The sequence below is a fragment of the Coenobita brevimanus genome, chromosome 110 (genome assembly GCF_032717465.1).
Source record: "Coenobita brevimanus isolate Jiangsu-jjx chromosome 110, ASM3271746v2, whole genome shotgun sequence".
Taxonomy (NCBI): Eukaryota; Metazoa; Arthropoda; class Malacostraca; order Decapoda; family Coenobitidae; genus Coenobita; species Coenobita brevimanus.
In genome coordinates, this window is record NC_137063.1 from 17,426,846 (window position 1) to 17,448,295 (window position 21,450).

The 21,450-nt window shown below is 42.5% G+C and overlaps 1 pseudogene; it reads right to left on the reverse strand.

Moving 5' to 3' along the window:
- Positions 1 to 2,919: 2,919 nt before the first annotated feature.
- The window catches only part of LOC145417503 (uncharacterized), a 93,117-nt pseudogene continuing 74,586 nt past the window's right edge, over positions 2,920 to 21,450 (reverse strand).

Consider the following 21,450-nt stretch of genomic DNA (forward strand, 5'->3'; position numbering starts at 1 on the left):
CACACACACACACACACACACACACACATACACTCACACACACACACACACACACACACACACATACACTCACACACACACACACACACACACACACATACATGCCATGCAAGCTAACCTCAAATAATTCTACCTATTCCTACAGAAGTCCGGAAATAATTGAGGCTGGCACTGGGCTAGCCTCTTTATCACTGGCCCGAATTCACAAATACAAAAACAGGCAGAAAAAAAAAAAAAAACAGTGATAAAATCTGTCGTAATTAAAATGTACTTTTGAAGGAATAAAAAGGAACGTGGGATGCAGAATCTTCCAGTCTCAGTCTTCCTCGGAAAACAAAAATAATTACGAAAAGAAAATGACATTAAGTTTACCTGTCAGTCCGGTGGTCGTCGGAAAGTTGAATACCGTGCGAGACGGAGCGAGTTCGATACCAGGTTGAGGTAAGAACAGAATGATAATACGAAGTGTTACTATAGTCTTCACTTATTATCCACAAGACCTTCCGGTATGTCAGAACTCTCGCTAATACCATCACTCCATTCTCAGAATGAGACACCTATACCCTATATTAGTGATAATTTAAAACGTACGGTCAAGGTTGTTGTGTCGCATATAAAGGTTCACTATATTGAGGAGGACTATGGAGCTTCAGGGGACATGCTATCAAGTCCATGCCCAGAGTAAAAAAGAAAATGTCCATCTCATGACCTCGAGCAGACCCCATGCCAGAGCGTATCCGTAAACGTACAGGACAGGGGAAAGGGGGGCAAAGGTCCGCCTGTCCAGATAGTCTGAGCCACACCCCAGCTTAATGCTGAGCGGTGATGGGTGATGCGAGGTTGAAAGTGACATTCAATGCTATATATATATATATATATATATATATATATATATATATATATATATATATATATATATATATATATATATATATATATATGTTGAAATGGTCAAGAGCCGAAACATCAACCAGTCAGCAGCAAACGGGACATGGCATCTAATTATTAATCCTGCCCTCCCATCACCCCAGTCTTTTCATCACCCAAGACTTCCCTATCACCTCAGCCTTTCCATTACCCCAGACTTCCCAACAACCCAGCCTTTCCCTTACCCCAGCCTTTCCATCAGCCCAGCCTTTCCATCATCCTAGCCTTTGCACTAACCCAGCTTTTCCATCATCCCAGGCTTTCCATTACCCCAACCTTTCGATCACCCTCAGCCTTTGAGTAACCCCAGCCATTCCATCACTACAGCCTTTCCATCAAGAAGCCATTCCATCACGAAGCCCTTCCATCACCATAGCCTTTCCATCATGAAGCCCTTCCATCACCAAAGCCTATCCATGACATCAGCCTTTCCATTACCCCAGTTTTTCCATCACCCTAGCCTTCCCATCACCCAGGGCTTTCCATCACTCTAGCCTGTCAATCACGCAGGTCATTCCATCACCCAGCTATTCCATTCGGAAGCCATTCTATCACTCTAGCCTTTCCGTCACCCCAACCTTTCCATCACCCGAACCTTTCCATCACCCCATCCTTTCCATCACCCCATCCTTTCCATCTCCCCATCCTTTCCATCGCCCCAACCTTTCCATCACCCCAGCCTTTCCATCACCCCAGCCTTTCCATCACCCCAGCCTTCCATCACCCCAGCCTTTCCATCACCCCAGCCTTTCCATCACCTACCTCAATTTTTCCATCACCCCAGCCTTTCCATCACCTACCTCAATCTTTCCATCACCCCAGCCTTTCCATCACCTACCTCAATCTTTCCATCACCCCAACCTTTCCATCACCCAAGCCTTTCCATCACCTCAACCCTTCCATCACCTCTATCTTTCCATCACCTCATCCTTTCCATCACCTCATTCTTTCCAACACCCCAGCCTTTCTATCACCACAGCCATTCCAACACCCCAGCCATTCTATCACCCTAGCGATTCCATCACCCCAGTCTTTCCATCACCTCAGCCTTTCCATCACCCCAGCCTTTCCATCACCCCAGCCATTCCATCACCCCAGCCTTTCCATCACCCCAGCATTTCCATCACCCCAGCATTTCCATCACCCCAGTCTTTTCATTACCCCAGTCTTTCCATCACCCCAGCCTTTCCATCACCCCAGCCTTTCCATCACCCCAGCCTTTCCACCCCAGCCATTCCATCACCCCAGCCATTCCATCACCCCAGCCATTCCATTACCCCAGCCTCTCCATCACCCCAGCCATTCCATCACCCCAGTCTTTCCATCACCCCAGCCTTTCCAACACCCTAGTCTTTCCATCACTCCAGCCATTCCATCTGTAATAACCTGAAGGATTCGGGTCGTCATGCAAACACTGGAGATCACACTGTTTATTAAAAGAGTAGCACCAGACTTGTTGTGACTGGGGAAAAGGCTGGGACAGGACTCCCTGCCCGGCACCCTCAAACTCTTATTACGATTAGTATGAACCCACACTTGCTCTGCTCGAAGCAGCAAATGAATCTCTACATGAACATCTAAGCATTGCTCCAGCTTAATAACAAACATCAATAAAACTGAATACTGTCAAATACCACTTCAAAACCGTAAAAATATGCTTAATCACAATGCCCTATATAAGAAAATGCAATATTCAAATACACACCTACTCGAACATGAACTAAAAGCAAAACTGAACTAAAACCAAATTGATTTTACACAAACTGCACTATCTTACAACTTGCAATTAACCTATCTGAAAACTATCTGGTTTCCTTCAGAGTCTTCCCGAATAACGTAATCCACAGTCCCCCATTGGTTGCTCTTAGGGTCACATCACAAAAGCTCCTAATTCACCGCCATCTACAAAACTCTGTGACAAAGGTGAACCTGGTGGATGCACCCCATTCTGAGGTTCCAGTGGCATGTCGGTCCTCTGTTCTGGTGCAGGCTTCAGGATTCCAGAGATTCCATTGCGTGGTCTTCATTTTCATCAAGCTTCACTCTCCTTCAAACGTGGTCTTGATGACGACTCATCGTCTGTTCATCCAGTAGCTTCACCTTGAAAGTTACTGGCCTGGATTTCTGCTCAGTAACTCTAGACAACCACTGTTGACCAGAACCGATATTTGCAAAATGAACAGGATCTCCTACCCCTAACTCATGACTTCTTGCCCTCCGATCATGGTAATATTTCTGTAATTCTTACTTTTTTCTAACCACGTCACCAAAATCAGGACGCAACAAGCCTAAACAAGTTCTCTAGTTATTTCCCCATTGAGAGTGCAGCTGGTGAAACTCCTGTTGTGGCTTGTGGGGTGACGCAATATCGTAACAGAAATTCTGAAACCCTTTACTGAATGCATCCTTATCCCGTGGATTGCGAGCCACAGCTCAGTCTGAGTAGCGTCGTGTTGCGAGCCACAGCTCAGGCTGTGCTGGCCGTGTATCACCGTTAACTACTGCACCCCTATGCAAACTTACGCATGGCGCTACGCAAAGACGGCGAGATATTTTTTCTTTTCACCAGATGATGCCCTGGATGTTTATCTTCAAGTTTATAATGAAAATTTTTTTTTTTTTTTTTCACTACTCCCATATGTAAACTTACGCATGGCCCAGCGCAAAGATGGAGAGAGAGAGAGAGAGAGAGAGAGAGAGAGAGAGAGAGAGAGATTATTTTCTCTTCACCATATGATGCCTTGGATGTTTATCTTCAAGTTTATAATAAATAAAAACTAAAAAAAAATCTCCATTTTTTGCACACCATGGGGTGAGATAAAAACAGGTAATTGCGCAATCCAGGGGTTAAGACTCTGAACTGCCTTTTCTGCCAATCCATTAGAAGCTGGGTGATAAGGGAAGTCTTAATTTGAATTATGCTATTCTGTTTCACAAATTCTTCAAATTCCCCATTGCAAAAGTTAGTACCAGTGTCTGTTACCACTGTTTCAAGGAGACCTTGCTAAGTAAAAATGTTCTTCATTTTCTCCATAGTAGTTGCCAAAGTTGCAGTATCTGTAGGATGAACAATCAACAGGTTTGACTAAGCATCAATAATGTATCCTGGACCATGGTTGCACTGGCCATTCCCGAGGTTGAAATGGCTCTTCAGGAGGCGAATTTCTTGACTGCTAACACTTTTCACACTCCTGCACTGCATTCTCAGTCTCATTATCCATCTTTAGCCACCACACATACCTACGTGGAATACTTGTTTTACATGATGCCCCAGGATGTACCACATGAAGTTCAGCCAGAATCCTCTTCCTACCTGACTCTGGCACCATCACTCTCGATCCCCACAAAATCACCCCATCCTGTACAGTTAACTCCCACTTCCTTCCAATAAATTATTTTACCTTCTGTGTGATGTCGTCAGGCCAGCCATCTAGCACATAATTCTTTACCTTGACTCGTGTTGGGTCCCTCTCTGTCCACACTCTGAGATCCTTCACAGTAACCGGTGAACCATCTAGGTGCTCCGTCAGACACATCTCATCACACGGCACTGGTGTAGCCCTAGGGACTTGTGGAAGTGGTAGATGGCTAAAGGCATCTGCATGCCCTATCTGGATTCCAGGTTTGTATATTAAAGAATAATCATATGTTGATAAAGTCAGGGTCCATCTCTGTATACACCCAGAAGCCATTGAAGGGACTGGGCGATTTTCACTAAACAAACTTTAAGAGGCTGATGATCAGAGACAATCTCAAAATGATGCCTGTACAAGTAATTATGAAACTTTTTAACCCCAGATAATACTGCTAACCCTTCCTTTTCTAATTGGGCACACTTACGTGCGGTTGGAGCAAAAGTCCTTGAAACAAATGCAGTCGGTTTCTCCTCGCCATTTTCCATGCGATGGGGAAGCACCGTTCACAGGCCATATGGTGAGCCATCACAGGTTATTGTGAGGGACCTACTGCTGTCATATTGGACCAACACTCACGAACTCTCCAACAACTGATTGGGCTCGTACACAGTACATCATTCACTGAATCCCCACTGCCACTTGACATCCTTCTGTAATAACCCGTGTAGTGGCGACAACACCATGGAAAAGTTCTGATTAAATCTTCCACAGTGATTTATACGTTCTAGGAAAGATTTGGACTCAGGGACATTATTAGGCCTGGGTGGATCCATAATTGCCCTACCTTTTTGATCAGCGGGATGCAAGCCATCTGTATTGATTTTTATGATATGTGACTTCACGTGCTTGGAAAACGCATTTACCCAATTCCAACTTAACACTAGCATCTACTAAGTGTTTCAGCACTTCAATTAGGTTATCCATGTGTTCCTCCTCAGTTCTTCCTGTTAGTAAAATATCATCCAGTAATTTCATAATCATCATGGATCCTTATAGATTTATCTCAAACTATGGGAGCTACCCACCGAGAAAACCAAACAGGTTCTATAACTCCAGCACTTACCAGACGTTCCAACTCTGCCTCAATCTTCTCCCTCAGGGTATAAGGTACAGGACGAACCTTGATAAATCTGGGTTGTTCATCCTTATCCCCTTGCAGTACAGTCTTTGTGCCTATGATCAGTCCCAGTTCATTTCTGAAGACTTGACCAAACCTCCGAATAACATTATCTTGGCTGGTTTCCAAACTGTGAACTGCACCTCAGTCAAATTTGATGGGACGTAACCAGCCGCGTCCAGGTAGGTTCAGTCCGTCACCATCCACTACAGCTAATGGCAGAATTTGTAACTAATTGTTATATTCCACTTCAGCATCTACATTATCTAATACTTTGATGATATTACCAGTATAAATATGCAGCACCTAATATAACAATCTGGAGAACAGGTTTCAACTTTTCTTTCCAAATGCCATCATAAGCTTTCTTAATCAGAACTGATACTGAAGCACCAGTATCTACCACCATAGCCACAGATGCTTTGTTTAACCTTAGCTAAAATAATGCAGGTGCTTCACGAAACATGCTCACCTTACATATGCCATAGTCTTCAACCTCTACTCTGTCAATTTTTCTCTCAGTCTTAATTTCCTCAGTCTTGTGAGTTTTACCTTCTTCCATATCCTTGTTTCTACAAATCCATGCAACATAGCCTACCTTCTTACACACGTAGCAGATGGAGTGGTGAAAATGGCAGTCCTGAGCAGTATGGTGATCTCCACACCTGTAACATCTGCGACGAGAAACGGGCACCTCTCGCTGTCCAACCCTACCACTCACCTCACCCCATCACTCCTGAACCTTATTCACGTGGCGGACCTGCTGCTCCCTCACCAGCTGCGAATCCTGAGTGTCCTCTAGCCGCCACTTCCATTGCCAGTGGCGGTTCCATAACATATTAGCCAGCTGGTCACCATACTCGCAGTGCTCACCTAATTTTCGAATATCAGCAATAAAAGTCGATATCGATTCGCCTGGCTGCTTGAACTGAGAGTTAAACTTAAACCATTTCATAATTACTGATGGCTTTGGACACACCTGATTCGCTGGCAGTGTCTTGAGTTGATTGTAAAATTTGTCGGCGGGCTTCCCAGGCAGGCACAGTGACCGAATTATCTTGTGGGTTCTTGCTCTGCACACGGCTAATAATGTAGATTTCTTCTTCTCCATAATTATGTCGTAAGCCTCCAAGAAATTCTCCAGACGTTCCACATACTGCATGCACACTTCCGTTTCTTGATTAAATTCCGCAATCTTTCCATAGTCACCACGTTGCTGGGCAACCTCGTCGCCAGTGTAATAACTTGTAGGATTCAGGTCTCCATGCAAACACTGGAGATTACACTGACGTTTTATTAAATGAGTAGCACAAGGTTTGTTGCGACTGGAGGCAAAGCTGGGACTCTGCTCGGACTCCCTCAAACTCTTACTATGAGTAGTATGACCCCCCATATGCCCTGCTTGGAGCCCCGAATGAATCTCTACATGAACGTCACAGCACCATCACTCCGGTCTTTCCATCACAAAGCCTTTCTATCACCCTAGCCTCTCTAAAAGCCTTGCAATTTTCTCATCCCAGTCTTTCTACCACCACTTCGTTTCTGTCGCCCTAGGCTTACTGCCACTGTGCTGTTCCTGTCATCTTCATCCTCCTGTCGTCCAGACCTCCAGTTCCAAGATTCTTGTCCACACTTCACAAATAATTCCACACATACCTTACCCCCAAACACACAGACTTTCCTCACCCCCACTCCATCTCTGCCTCTGCCTCGCCCCTCCCAAATCACTGCAAGATGCTGCCTGGGCTTGAACCAACTGCCGATGCACTAGCTCACCAACTCTCCCACTGCATTTATCCTACACAGTGCTCACACACTATTTCACCTACACACACACACACACACATATATATATATATATATATATATATATATATATATATATATATATATATATATATATATATATATATATATATGTCATCATCATCATCATCAGCCGTTTGAGTATCTACTGCAGGACCGGCCTATCCCGACCGAAGTCGGGACGATACAGTCAATGTATCTCTACCACGTGGCTTAGGCTGTCTGGTAGAGATTGTATGTAGCGTGAGAAGTGCTTGCAAGTGTAATTGTAGCGTTGGATTGGCTTTGGATGTGTGTGTAGTCTGTGAACCAAGTGTAATCGGCCCGCGCAAGCCGACTGGGTGCAAACATACTTTATTGTAAGTGACACTGGTTCAACCACAGCACCCCTTGTGTCCGCCAATGCAGTATGTGGCTGGGTGAACATCCCCAAAGTTTGTTACCCTGGTGGGGCGCGAACCCTGGTTCACCCGTGTACGAAACGCACACTCTACCACTGTACAACAGAGGCTCCATATATGTATATATATATATATATATATATATATATATATATATATATATATATATATATATATATATATATATACAGAGACAGACAGACAGACAGAGAGACAGACGGACTATTAAACTTCCAGATACAATGAAAACTTTCCAAAAGAAAAGCATTCTGGAGCCGAATGCTAATCGCCCGCCAGATTATGATGTTGGCCAAGTTACAAGAGTCTGGAAGGGGGCCGGCGTCCCATCCGTGCGCCCCCCCCCCTCCCGAGGGAGGGCCGGATGGCGGCGCCTCTCACTGGGGGGGCCTGGGGGCGACACCCCCTGCCGGGGTCCTAGGGACGGCGACCTCCCCTGAGAGGGCTGGAGGATTTTGGCCATATCCTGATACCCTGAAGGGTTCATGTTGATAGCTCAAACCGTTCATGAGATATAATAGTGCTAAAGGGGGGCGAAAAAACACTAGTTGACGTTTGGCAACCATTTTTGTGACCTTGACCTTGACTCCGACAGCCCATTTTCGAACTCGACCAAGATTTTGATCATATCTTGATAACCTGAATGTTTCATGCTGATAGCTTAAGCCATTCTTGAGATATCATGGGAACACACACACACACACACACACACACACACACACACACACACACACACACACACACACACACACACACACACACACACACACACAGAGGGTGGCAAAAGCATTATCGTTTCGCCTTGGTAAAGGTAAGCGATAACAATGAGGAACTTATGAGATCTGAGGGAGAAAAATAACAGATTGTTAAAGATAATGATACGTCCAAAATATCTCACCAGTCCATTTTACAACGAAGGTATATGACTGCCCTGGGAGTCAGAAGAGTGAATCAACTGAGTTTCATTTTCCAAACGAAATTATTTTCCCAGGATTCACTAGGGATACTGGATAGTCTCTACTCAGCTACAGTACACAAAAATTCTTCTTTGGAAATGCCCACAATTGATGATAAATGAATGAACAAGAAATAGTACCATATAATTTGATTCTTCGGATGGTCTGACCTTTGATACCATTAAAATCTAATACGTCTAAATAAAGAAAGTGGGGTTATTTGCATTAGCAAAAATTGCACGAAGGTTGAAGCATAATGGTGAAGAGATGAAAAAATGGCATCGAATTCAAAAGCATTGAAAAAAAAAAAAAAAACTGAACAGATATAGCAGTTCTCCACCATACTGTGGAGGCCTAATGATTAAAGATTGAAACAGACGATAAAGGACAATACCATGTCCATGAAACTGCGTTTCATTGGCATACTACAAAGCAGAAGGTATATAACAGCCCTTGGAGTAATAAATGTACGTCAGTAAGAGCGGGGTGTGTCTCCAGATAATTATTGTGGTATATCTCTTCTTCCCTTTCGTTAAATGTAAGAAAAAAAGGAAAAAAATCTTCCATTATTCTAGTTACCGTCTTCCCTTTCGTTAAATGTAAGAAAAAAAGGAAAAAAATCTTCCATTATTCTAGTTACCGCCGGACGATGGTACTCAGCTTTTGGGCTGAATGTGAGGAAGTGATAATGCTTAACTATTATAGTTCTGCTACCACCAATGGATTATCATTTTTATTTTTTTCTTTACTGTATTGTCCTCGTGTCGTCTTTATTTCAACCTAACATTCTGACTCACATGTTCAAATCAACGAAATCAACTTAATAAAATTCCACCACGAATCGGCTCTCAAATATCCACGCATATTTTAGAAATAGGGGTTTAATTGTTACTGTGACTCAAGAGGTTCAGGGCTGTGTTCATATCCTTGTGTTTATTGTTATTTTTTTTCCGAATAAATCCAGACAAATTTACATACATACATACTGAACATATATATATTGTAAATATCTATATCTATCTATCTTTTATTTTTTTTAAGTGTCCGACTCTGGGCAAAGGCCTCAGGGCCTATGTCTTGGGGGCAGTAGCCTATCCCAAGGCCCAGTAGTCCTCCTACACCTCCACATGTCACCACTTCGGCGCTAACACCCACCGTCCATATTGAATACATGCTAGGGCTGTCTCATACAGGAATGGTGTATTGGTATTAGCGGGGGTATTTTTACATGTCAGCGGATTATCTGGTAGATCAGGAAAGTCTGCTTTTTATGAAATTCAAATCCTTAACCCTTACACCGCGGGCTTGTTTTGCTATGTTTTGCGTGTCCTGCGGGCATATTCGGGCTCCAACAGACTCTCAAAAAATATTTGCCAAAAATCAGTTATTAGTCCTAGAATATTAAAATTACATATGCATATGACACATACCTTCAGCTTTCTCCTGGGATGTTTTTTGAGCCTTCATCGATTACCGTAGGACTTGTGGAGACCTCTGAAATTGGGTAGCGAAGTCTCCACTTTACACTTCCCAGCAACCCGTAATATGATTACCACAGCCAGATATTATCACTAGAAACACTATTCTATGATTATCAAGTAGTTTGGGATCCATACTCCAAAAAAAAAAAACACTGTGAAAGCAATGAAAATTACGAGCGCGTATGACCTTCCCACTTGCGCTAGTTCGCTGTTGGTATTCTGTCATTTATTATTCATAAAACCCCTCACACTTTATATTTCTATTACTATATAACACTTATATATACCTGCAGTCTTTATCCATAAGTTTCCTTCAGTAGTATTAGTTTATTGTCACTGAAGTCATTCAATTTTTCATTCAGTAAAATACGTAGAGAGCCACGGATTCACTTTCACTGTTATAATCTCAAGTATTTGTACTCATATTCTTATATTACTAATTCTTTACATTTCTATTTACATTTTCTATTGTATTTTCAATATTTACACTTTTATTTTACTTACACTATGTTATTCACTGTCACTTGCAGTAACATAAAACTATATTACACTGTTCAATCATATGTACTGTACATCCATTGCTTTCACTTGCTATTTACACATTGTTTACACATTATTTACACATTATTTTCATTTCCCATTTGCACTTTTAGAACTGCTTCTGGCTGTGGTAATCAAAGAAGCAGGTAACACTGAGGGGAACCTGGCACTCAGCGCACTGCCAAGAGGTGCGTTTGTGCTCAGATGTGCGTCGGGTGGTATGTGCACACACCTGGCACCTGCGGATCGCAGCCTTCCTCTTGGTTGTGGCAGGCATTTGCACCAGTCTGTGCCGATCCATGAACGCCCTCTGCTCAAGTCTGTTGGGAAGTGTTACTGCATGGCACCTTGGAGTTGCTGCTGTCACCCTACCATATCTTTCAAGCAGCTGCTGAACACAAGTCCTGGCGAACAACCTCAGGGAGAAGGACTTGGGTGGCTTGACCTTCATCTTGTACAGGATGAAGGCGTTCAGCATCGTCATGTCCATGAGATGCAGAAAAACTTTCCCGTACCACCTAGTATTCTTCCTGAGGCAGTCGATCTCTCCAATCATCATGTTGGACTTGTCCACCAGCCGCATGTTGATATTGTAGTCTAAGACAGCATCAGGTTTCCTCACAGGTTCGCCTGTCCTACGGTCGACTTTCCCACTGTCTGTCATTTCCCCCTTGTGTACGGTGGTGAGCATGTGCACGACCCTCTTGTCATGCCACCGTATTGGCAGCATCTTCTCAGACTTGCGTAGATGCACGTCTCCTCGCTGCGAGGTTCCTGCCTCTGGGAATTTAGGGAAGTGGGCATGATTACTCTTGACAGTGCCGCAGGAGCCGATGCCGTGCTCTGAAAGGTATTTGGCAAGTTTCGGTGCTGTATAATAGTTGTCTGTATACAACACATGATTCCCACCAAAATACCTTTCAAGGAGCACTTTCACTACACAGCCTGAGAAGCCAAGGGGGTGTGTTTTATCAAGATCGACAGTCCTGGCTGAATAAAGGACGAAGTCAAGGATGTACCCTGTCTTACAGTCGCACAGTACAAAGAACTTGATTCCAAAGCGATGAGGTTTGCTTGGAATGTACTGCACAAACCTAAGACGTCCTCTGAACAAAACCAAGGATTCGTCAATGACAACCTTCTGAAAGGGGTGGAAGAATGTCATAAACTTATCCTTCATTCTGCTCAGAATCTCCCGGATCTTCCAGAGTGGGTCGGTTTGGGAAGGTACATCGTTGTCGGCAAAGTGCAGGTTTCCCATGATGTTCCGGAAGCGATCTCTGGCCATGTACTTATTGAAGGTGGGTGAGGGTAGTAAGGGGTCCATGGACCAGTATTCTTACAACTCATGCTTCTTTTGAGTGTGGCATGAGAAGCCTGAGGGCGAAGAACACATACAGCTCCTGCACTCCCAGCATGGACCACTGTTGCATCTTGGCTGCACCTGTACCACTTGCAGCACGTTGTGATTCATACCTGTTGGTCTCATCACATGTGTGGTGCATGACTTCGTCATTGAGGAAGGCCAAAAGGAAGTCCATACACTCAGCATCCTCGTCAAGAGTGAAGGCAGGCTGTATTCCTGAGGAACTCTTGTCGAAATGGAGATGTTCAGGGACAAAATTGGACCCTTCCGTCCACGCGAAGGCGTCCAGGATTCCCTGTCGTGGCGGTGTAGGGTGGGTGAGGGTGGAGGGTGACTGTGAGGCAGATTTATCTGGTTCAAGGTCACTCGCACTGACCCTGGGTTGCCATACAGCACTAGCAGCCCTTACTCTACTGGCAACTCTACTTTTATGGGTCAGGGATTTACCTCTTCCTCTACGGCCTGCCTTCACTGTTGATGCTGGTGGTGACTCCGACGACGAAGACTCCGGAGAAAATTCAGCAGAAGAAGAGGAAGAAATGAGTGAAGTGGGGTTTGAGGAACGGGGAGGTGATTCACCTCGGGACTCATGGCGGGTTGGGTCACGCGGGGCCATTGTTCTGGGGGTAACCCGCCGCCTTTTCATTCCCTTCCCAAATTTCTTCCCTTGCTGCACTAACGGCTCCTTTCCCTTGGAGCTAGGGATAACTTGGGACACTGAAGCACTCGTACTAATAGTTTCTGGCACAATTTCCTCACCCGGCTCATCACACGAATCCCCCGAAGGGTCATACTCACTATCCATCATTATCATTGATAATTCGGCTAGTTCACATTCCACTGCAGAGTCACTTAGTCCTTTCCTGCTTCCCCCACGAGTTTTTCTGGGTGTAGAGGTCACGGGGCCCTTTGCAATGGGCACAGAAGCAGCAGAAATGGCGGGGCGCGAGTGCGACATGCTTTGACCACAGAGGAGGACAAGGAACTAAATGGCGCAGCTTATCTGAGAAGGCAAGGGTTGACAGTGACAATGGGGCTGACAGCTGCTAACTTACATGCTAAGAAATTATTGGTAGGAAATCTCGGCAATACATAAAGAAATAGGTAGTTCCAGGTGAATGTAAATGTCACTTAGACTTCTCCCTTCCTTTCTGATATATATTTTTATTACCGAAATAGATTACAAGGCATAATTCAAAGGGGAAATTACCGTGGGAATTTAGCGAATGAATGCATGTGAGGTGTTGTCAGGTGATAATTAGCCAATTCCTGGTGTATACCACTATCACTTACCTTTTTTTTTTTTTTCTGATATATATTATTTTGTATAAGTATAGGGCATAGGGGTTATTTCAATGGATGAAATCTGTGGAAAAATCCGGGGGAGATTTGCTTAGCGCAGCGCGGCAGGGCAGGCAATAGGAAAGGGTAAAGGAGGTGAGGTAGGGAGGGGTGAGAGGGTACTGGAGGGGAGGTAGGGAGGGGAGTCAAGAACAGGGGAAAATGGCTAAATTGTCAACATTGGATGGCAGTACAGATGAGATTAAGAGTGCAGACTATTGGAGGACAGTAGCAGTACATGCTAAAAAATGATTAGTAGGAAATCTCGAAAATACAGAGAAAAGCAGGTAGTTCCAGATGAATGTAAATGTCACTTTGGCTTCTCCCTTCCTTTCTAATATAAATTTTTTTTACGAGAATAAATTATACGGCATATTTCAAAGGGGAAAAATCTGTGGGAAATTAGCAAACGAGTGCATGTGAGGTGTTGTCAGGTGATAATTAGCCAAATCAAGGTGTATAACACTATCACTTACCTTATTTCTTTTTGGTATATATTATTTTGTATAAGAATAGGGCATAGGGCTTATTTCAATGGATGAAATCAGTGGATAATTCCGGGGGAAATTTGCTTTACCGCAGTGCGGCCGGGAAGGTGAGAGGACAAGGTAATGGAGGGGAGGTAGGGAGGGGAGTCAGGAACAGGGAAAAATGGCTAAATTGTCAACAATGGATGGGAGTACAGATGAGATTTGGAGTACTGACTAGTGTTGGACATTGGCAGTAATGATAGATGATACAAGCCACCACTTGTAAGCCCGGGATAATTCAAAATAACACAGAATCACAAAAGTGACGCCCCGCGGTATGATCCATTACCCCTGAGCGTCACGAAAGTGACGCCCCGCGGTTAAGAGGTTAAACTTTCCCTGCACCAGCCAGGATTCGAACCAGGGTCAATCAGGACTGCAAGCTGCCTCTCTACCGATTCAGCCACCGCCTCCCCCACTTCTGTCTGTCTGTATCTACCTATCTATCTTTCCATGTACAGTATCTATCTATCTATCAATCATATATATATATATATATATATATATATATATATATATATATATATATATATGTATATATATATATATATATATATATATATATATATATATATATATATATATATATATATATATATATAGAACGTCATCTAATCACATGTTGTCCCATGAGGAGCGTAGGAGCCCGGGGCTAGGCAAGTTGCTCTTGATTTTTAAGAGGAGAGTGACCAGCCTCACTCATCCCTGAGTGGCAATACATGAGCAATAAAACCCAACCATCCCTTTGATAAACCTGCACAGACTCAATACGATTACGGCACATTAATTACCCACTAAACCACCAGGCACCATAATTTGGTTATATGATTACCACCCAGTGCAGTAAATGGTTTCCTGGTGTGCAGAAACCATTTGGCTTGTCACTCCATGTTGAGTCACCAGTGGACCGAAGGAAGAGGAAAGAATGAAGGAAGAGAGGAAAGGGTAGTCACCCGAGAGCAGCACTACAGAGAGCAAGTAGATGGTCAGCGCCCCAACCTATTACTGGAACAGTACATAATGTATATATATATATATATATATATATATATACTGTATATAATTATCGATCTATCTATCTACCTATCTATCTATCTATCTATCCATCTATCTATCTATCTATCTATCTATATATATATATATATATATATATATATATATATATATATATATATATATATATATATATATTTATATAGAGAGATATATATCTATATATATATCTATATATATATATATATATATATTTTTTCGGTGGTAGTGGTGGCGACCATCATCCACTCACTTGATGTAGTGCTGCCTACTTCTTCCTTAGCCTTTATCATTTTCTTGTTTTCTGTGCCTGCCTTCCTCTCTTACTATCTCTTCCATCTTTCGTGTCACTTCTTATTGCTTTTCTTTCCTTTACAGGTGGCTTTACATTGAGTGACAGGCTAAATGGTTACCTGTAAGACAAGAAACCATTTACAACGCTGGGTGGTAACCATATAACCAAAACCTATGTGTCAACAAGTGGGTTGGAGGAGGGTTAGTGCCCCTCCCTGTATATATATATATATATATATATATATATATATATATATATATGAACAGTATGTGGGAGTAGAATGTAGCATGTAGCATCATTTGAACAGGGTTGTACTCCCGAGGTGGACGGGCAAGCTAGCGACAGCGAGAGAACTGGGGCTCGCGTTTCACCAGCCCTCAGTTCCTGGTCCTGACCATCTCCCTTTGCTAAACATTTTCAGTGCTTTCACCTGCAGAGAGTATGCCAGCATACTTTCATAATTCCTCTACCTTCAGCTGTCTACACCACACACTACCTGCACATTAGATATCACACCTATTTCCATTCCCCCTTAGCAATGGCCACTACATTAAAATCAGCAAATGCAGTGATAGCTCGGATTACCACCATCTGCAGGGTAGGACTGGCACCACAGGGTCCTCCCAGTCGCTATCAAGCGGCTGTGCTGACAGCGACTATCGCAAACTCAGTTCGTGCTCGTCAGTGGAGAAGAGCGAGTTCTGCCTTGTACATCACCAATACCCGTGGTCTTAGTATCAATTTGAATACAGTTCACCTTTTTCTTCACTCAGTATCCACTCTAGCTCTGCTCCTCACAGAATCCCAAATTTCCCATTCTACTGAAATATCCCCATTTTCTTCTGGTTACCATCTCACAAGCTTCCTCAACAAGGGTGGCACCTGTTGTTATATCAAATCTAAATTCGGAGTTGACAGTGTATTGACCTTCACTTTAAGTAATTTTGAGTATTCACTGTATAAATTATATTATCTAAATATTACCAAATATATATGTGTAGTCTAATCTTACCCTCACCCTTTGCACTGAAATTATTACCGTTTTGGGCGATATTAACATCCATGATGAGGAATGGTTATTGCATTCTGCCAGGACTGATGATGTTGGTCTAGAATGTGAGCTGTTTGTAGAATCGTTTAATCTCACGCAGTTGGTAAAGCAACCTCCCAAAATACCAGATAATCATGACCACAATGCCTATCTCTTGGATCTATTCCTGACAAGTAATCTAGATCAGTACAGGATAGAAATACTGTCAACACTTGGATCATCCAACCACAATCTCATCAAAGCATCATTACTTGGCTCCCTCAAACCTCCCCATTTTGAAGGTGACCCGAGGGCACTTTGATAGGACGGACTAGGATGGATTAAGATATTATATTGCTGACATTCCATGGCAGTCTTCTTCTCTAGTAACATCAGTTCTACCCAGTCCCACACTAATTACTCAGTACAATCTAGTATAGAATTGTTCATACCATGTCAACAGTCCACTAAAGATCGGACTCCCCAGAGTGGCTTGATAGCAACTGTGCCAGAGCAACTGCCCAAAAGTCATTAGCATATAACTCTTACTTAAAATAAACACATCAGAATCCCTCATTCAATTTAAAATTACTAGAAACCATGCAAATGCAGTAATAGATCTTGCTAAATCTAACTTTCTTCACAACCAAGCATCCAAACTACAAAAAAATCATAATGACAAGAGAATATTCTGGTCAACTCTCAGTTCTTTCAATAATTATTTCAACAAGCCATCACCCGTTCCCCCACTAAAATCTTCAGACGGTAATATTACAAATGACCCGCATGGTAAAGCGATTATCTTTGCTAGTAAATTTGCCAGAAATTCTACTTTAGAGGAAGTCAGCCAGAACGTCCCAGTACTGGAACTTGATTCTCCCGAAATTGCTCCACTTAAATTACAGACCAGATACGTAAAATCCATCCAAGACAGTTTACCAACCAATAAAGCTCCAGACCCAGATGGATTGTCTCCAATTGTTTTGATAAATGCTCCCCAGAACTTGTTTCTGCTTTAGCTAAATTATTCAGACTATGCATACATACTTCTTCATTCCTTAATTCTTGGAAAGAAGCCAATGTCTACCCTGTTCCGAAGAAAGGAAATTCCTCTGACCCCTCTGATCCCAGACCAATAGCTCTCACATGTTCTATTGATAAAGTATTTGAAACTGTAATGAATAAGCACATAGTTCAACAGCTTGAATCCAACAACTTAATTACTGATAGACAGTATGGATTCCATCATGAAAGATCAACCATTGATATACTCAGTCTCTTGACTCACACCATCCATCAATCAATTGACCAACATGGACAAAATCATGCAGTAGCCCTTGATATTTCTAACGTGTTTGACAGAGTGTGGCACCCAAACTCTCTTGCTATGGATTAGCGTCTTTGTTCCTCTGATTTCCTAATATCTCAGCAACAGAAAGATAAAAGTAGATGATGTATATTCCAATTTTCACTCAGTTAATGCAGGCAGGCCACAAGGATCAGTTCTGGCTCCAACCCTATTCCTAATTAATTTCAATGATCTCTTCTCTGTCACCCATAATGCCATCCATTCGTCTGCAAATGACTCATCACTTCACGATTAATTCCCACTTAAACACCCGTTCACAAAGTTTGATGTCTCTAACTCACAACTAAGTACAGCCATCTCCATAAATCAAGACTTATCTAGGATCACTGAATGAGGATAAAATATCCTTGTCTCATTTAACATCAGTAAAGCCTAATATATACAATTTACTAATAGACATACATAGCCAGATTCCTACATAACCTTCAATGCTACTTATTCCTGTCTCCAAAAGTACTGAAGTTCCCGGTGTTTCACTTAACAAAGTCCTTTTTCGGACCTCTCACGTTAGATCACTTGTTAAAATTGCCTAAAAAAAAAAAAATGATTATTGTACAGAGTTCACAGCTTCTTCATCGACGGGCAGTTGCTGTAGTTTAAAAGTCATTTGCGCCCTCAGTTGGAATACTGCTCACCACTGTGGAATGGATGTGGAAAGGTTACACTAAAACAACTGGACAAAATTCAGAAGAAAGTTGTTAGAATAATTAATAACCCTGTTATTACAAACAAACTACCTCCCCTACAGGTACGAAGGAATGTTGCCTCCCTTGCATTATTTTACAGATACTTTTATGGCAAATGCTCAAAGTTGCATTTCTTTTGCCACCTCTCCACGTCTTCCCCTGTGCTACACGGACATCTGGTACTCTAATGACTGGAATGTCACACTTTCATATTGCAGAACTTCTGCTTTTCAGAAATCTTTTATTCTCCGAACTGCATCTCTTTGGAACTCGCTTTCTCAGAGTTGTTTACCCCCAAACTTCAACCTACACCTGCTCAAGTCCAACTGTTAAAGAATTTTTATGAATGGACGACACCGATAATCTGGTGTATGGATCATTATTTTTTTTTCATTCATTTGTTTTTCCTTTCTCTGTTCTGTTATATATATCCCATTGGAGCCCAGTGTCCGGAGTATTGGAAAGAACTGTGATTTTTCAGGTCTTTATAAAGTAGGGAACCCCCAGGTAGGGACCTATGAGCTTCGCGACTATGATCCGATAGGCGGAGGGCGGTACGCTTAGTACCCTCCCAGTGCCATGCCTCGCCCAGCACCCCTGAGATCCAATGGGATATATATATATATATACCCCAGATGGCCAAGGTAAAGGGAAGGAGACGTCTCTTATTTTTGACGATTGAACAGCTGTGATTATTAAATGCAGTTATGCTGCACACCACGTTTCACAAGACACTCAGGAGCAACGTAATTACTCCAAACACACTTACTCTTTCTTCATGTGTTTGACAAATGACTGTAAGACACCTGGGGCTTAACTACGAAAATACGGCTACATATTGTGCCCTACATGGTTAGCCTGCATGTCAAGTTACAGATCTCATTTAGCAGTATGTAAGCTTTCTTTTTGTCATGGGTTTGATAAAAGGCTCTCAGAAATTGAGGGCATTTAATAGGGAGGTAGAGAAGACAAACACGCGTCTTACGTTTACTGTGGCATAAATTGCTCAAATGGATGAAATTACGCTCACCTATTAACAATTAGTCATGGAGATACAAGTTTCTGCCCAGTTGGTAGAGTTCACGTTAGGTCAACATTCTTGTATTCTCGCAGTACTTAACTGAGCCATGATCGTGATATCTATATAATTATATTTTTAAAAGCCGCATTATCGAGTCAATGGATCTTGAGGCTTAACATTATGACCATTAATCCCCTAATGACCGAAATAAATATCTCTGATTTTCTATTCTATCTTACGGCAGACAATTCTGTGAGACTTAACGTAAGTATGTGGACGTAATTTCTAAGTCAAACACGTTTTCCTGTCATTATGGATTTCATACCTGACGAACTGAGGGCCTGCCAATACAAATATACGCCAGCAAATCTTGGCTTCTATGCTTCGGCTGCAGCTCAACCAGCGAAGCCAAGCGACTGAAACCATTAGGGGCAACTCGTCCATTTTCTGAGATGGTCCATGCTGCACCCTTAGCGTAGGAGGCAATAATCCAGAGTTTATTGCACCGTTTATCCTGATTGCCAAAATTCCACACACAGATTGGTATGACTGTGCAATATTGGACTATTGTTACTCACGCGGCGTTCTCTTACTGCTATCGCCAGATGATATTATTTCGATTAAGAGAGACTTCTGGAACTAGAAGAGTTAAATATAAACAAGACACTCTTTCGCTGAACAGTCACCAGGTGGCAACAAGAAAGAATAATAAAGACAGCAGGTGAATGGAAACTGTTTTAAACCCATAAACTACCGACATCCAACTTAAGCTGGAAAAAAAAAAATTGTGAAGGTAAGTTTATGCTACCGATTCTTCTGACTGTCAAAATTCTAAACAGAGATTTGTATCTGTGTGCAGCATACGGCTACATTTTAGAGGGCTACAAAGACGTTATTTTATGCTTATTACCGCCAGATGATTTATTAAACACTGGAAAGGCGTCTTGGAGTGAAGAAGAATGGTTGTATTATACCTCTCCAGTGTAAAAGGTCTGTCAACTTCTTCAGTTTGACTTCTTCCCTAACCGTAACCCGCTGAGAGACACACACACCACAAAGCCAGTCAGGAGACAGGACGTGTGTGCTGGGCATTCCCCAGGTCCTGTCCTCCCCACTTACTATTTTTTTAATCAGCCCATACCCCACTGACCGGACTAATGTATGGCCCGGCCTGCACTATATGTGTAGGATATCTACGAACGAACGAACGAACGAACCCGCTGAGACTCGGGAAGTCGCTTTTCATTTTGTTGCCATCATTCAGCACAGATAAGGTATTTCGAAGTGGATGGGTTATAGTCTTCATACACCCATTCAGAACGACTGGCCCTTATTAAGGTAAATAAAATCGCCTGGTAGCACCAAAAATACACCAAACTGAACGTTACCCGGACTCAAGGGGATGTGTAATCGCTTGACGGTAGCAAGAGCAGTATACAACCAGACTTCGTACTGATGTGTTTCACTGAATCAGTAATAACCCATGGTGACCTTTTTTTCATAGGTTTGCTGTCTCCAAACTATTTTATTCACTCATGTAGGATTTTTTCTAGTAGTGCTTATTGAAGGAAAGATCAAACCTCACTAAGTCCGATGCTCTTTTAAAGATGTATAATGTAATTTGGCAGAAGAAAAAATAAACTTAGAAATACGTCACCGATTTGAAAAGGTCAGTCTTTTGCCCCTAATTCCTGTGACTACCAAGATTCCAGACAGATTTATCTCAGAATGCATTATTGGTGAACGTACTTATGAGGGAATATATTTCTTTCTTGTTACTGCCAGACATATATATTCAGCTCTGGACAGCCCTTTTGTAGTGAAGGAGTATATGAATGCTATATTTAACCGCTCCTGTAAGAAAAAGTAGCACGAAATGGTCTGACGGTAGTCTGAATAGAGAAAGAAAGACGTTTTATCTACTTTCCTGGATAGACACGTCTGGTGGTAGCAGAAACATTGCAAAATTATACAAGCGTTTCCTTTGATTGCCAACAGTTAAAAAACGAAAAAATCTTGCACATGCAATATTAGACGATGGGTCAGCACGATGACGCCTTTATTCTAGTTACCTCAGACGCATTTATTCAACTTTCGGAGAGATCCTTTGAACTAGAT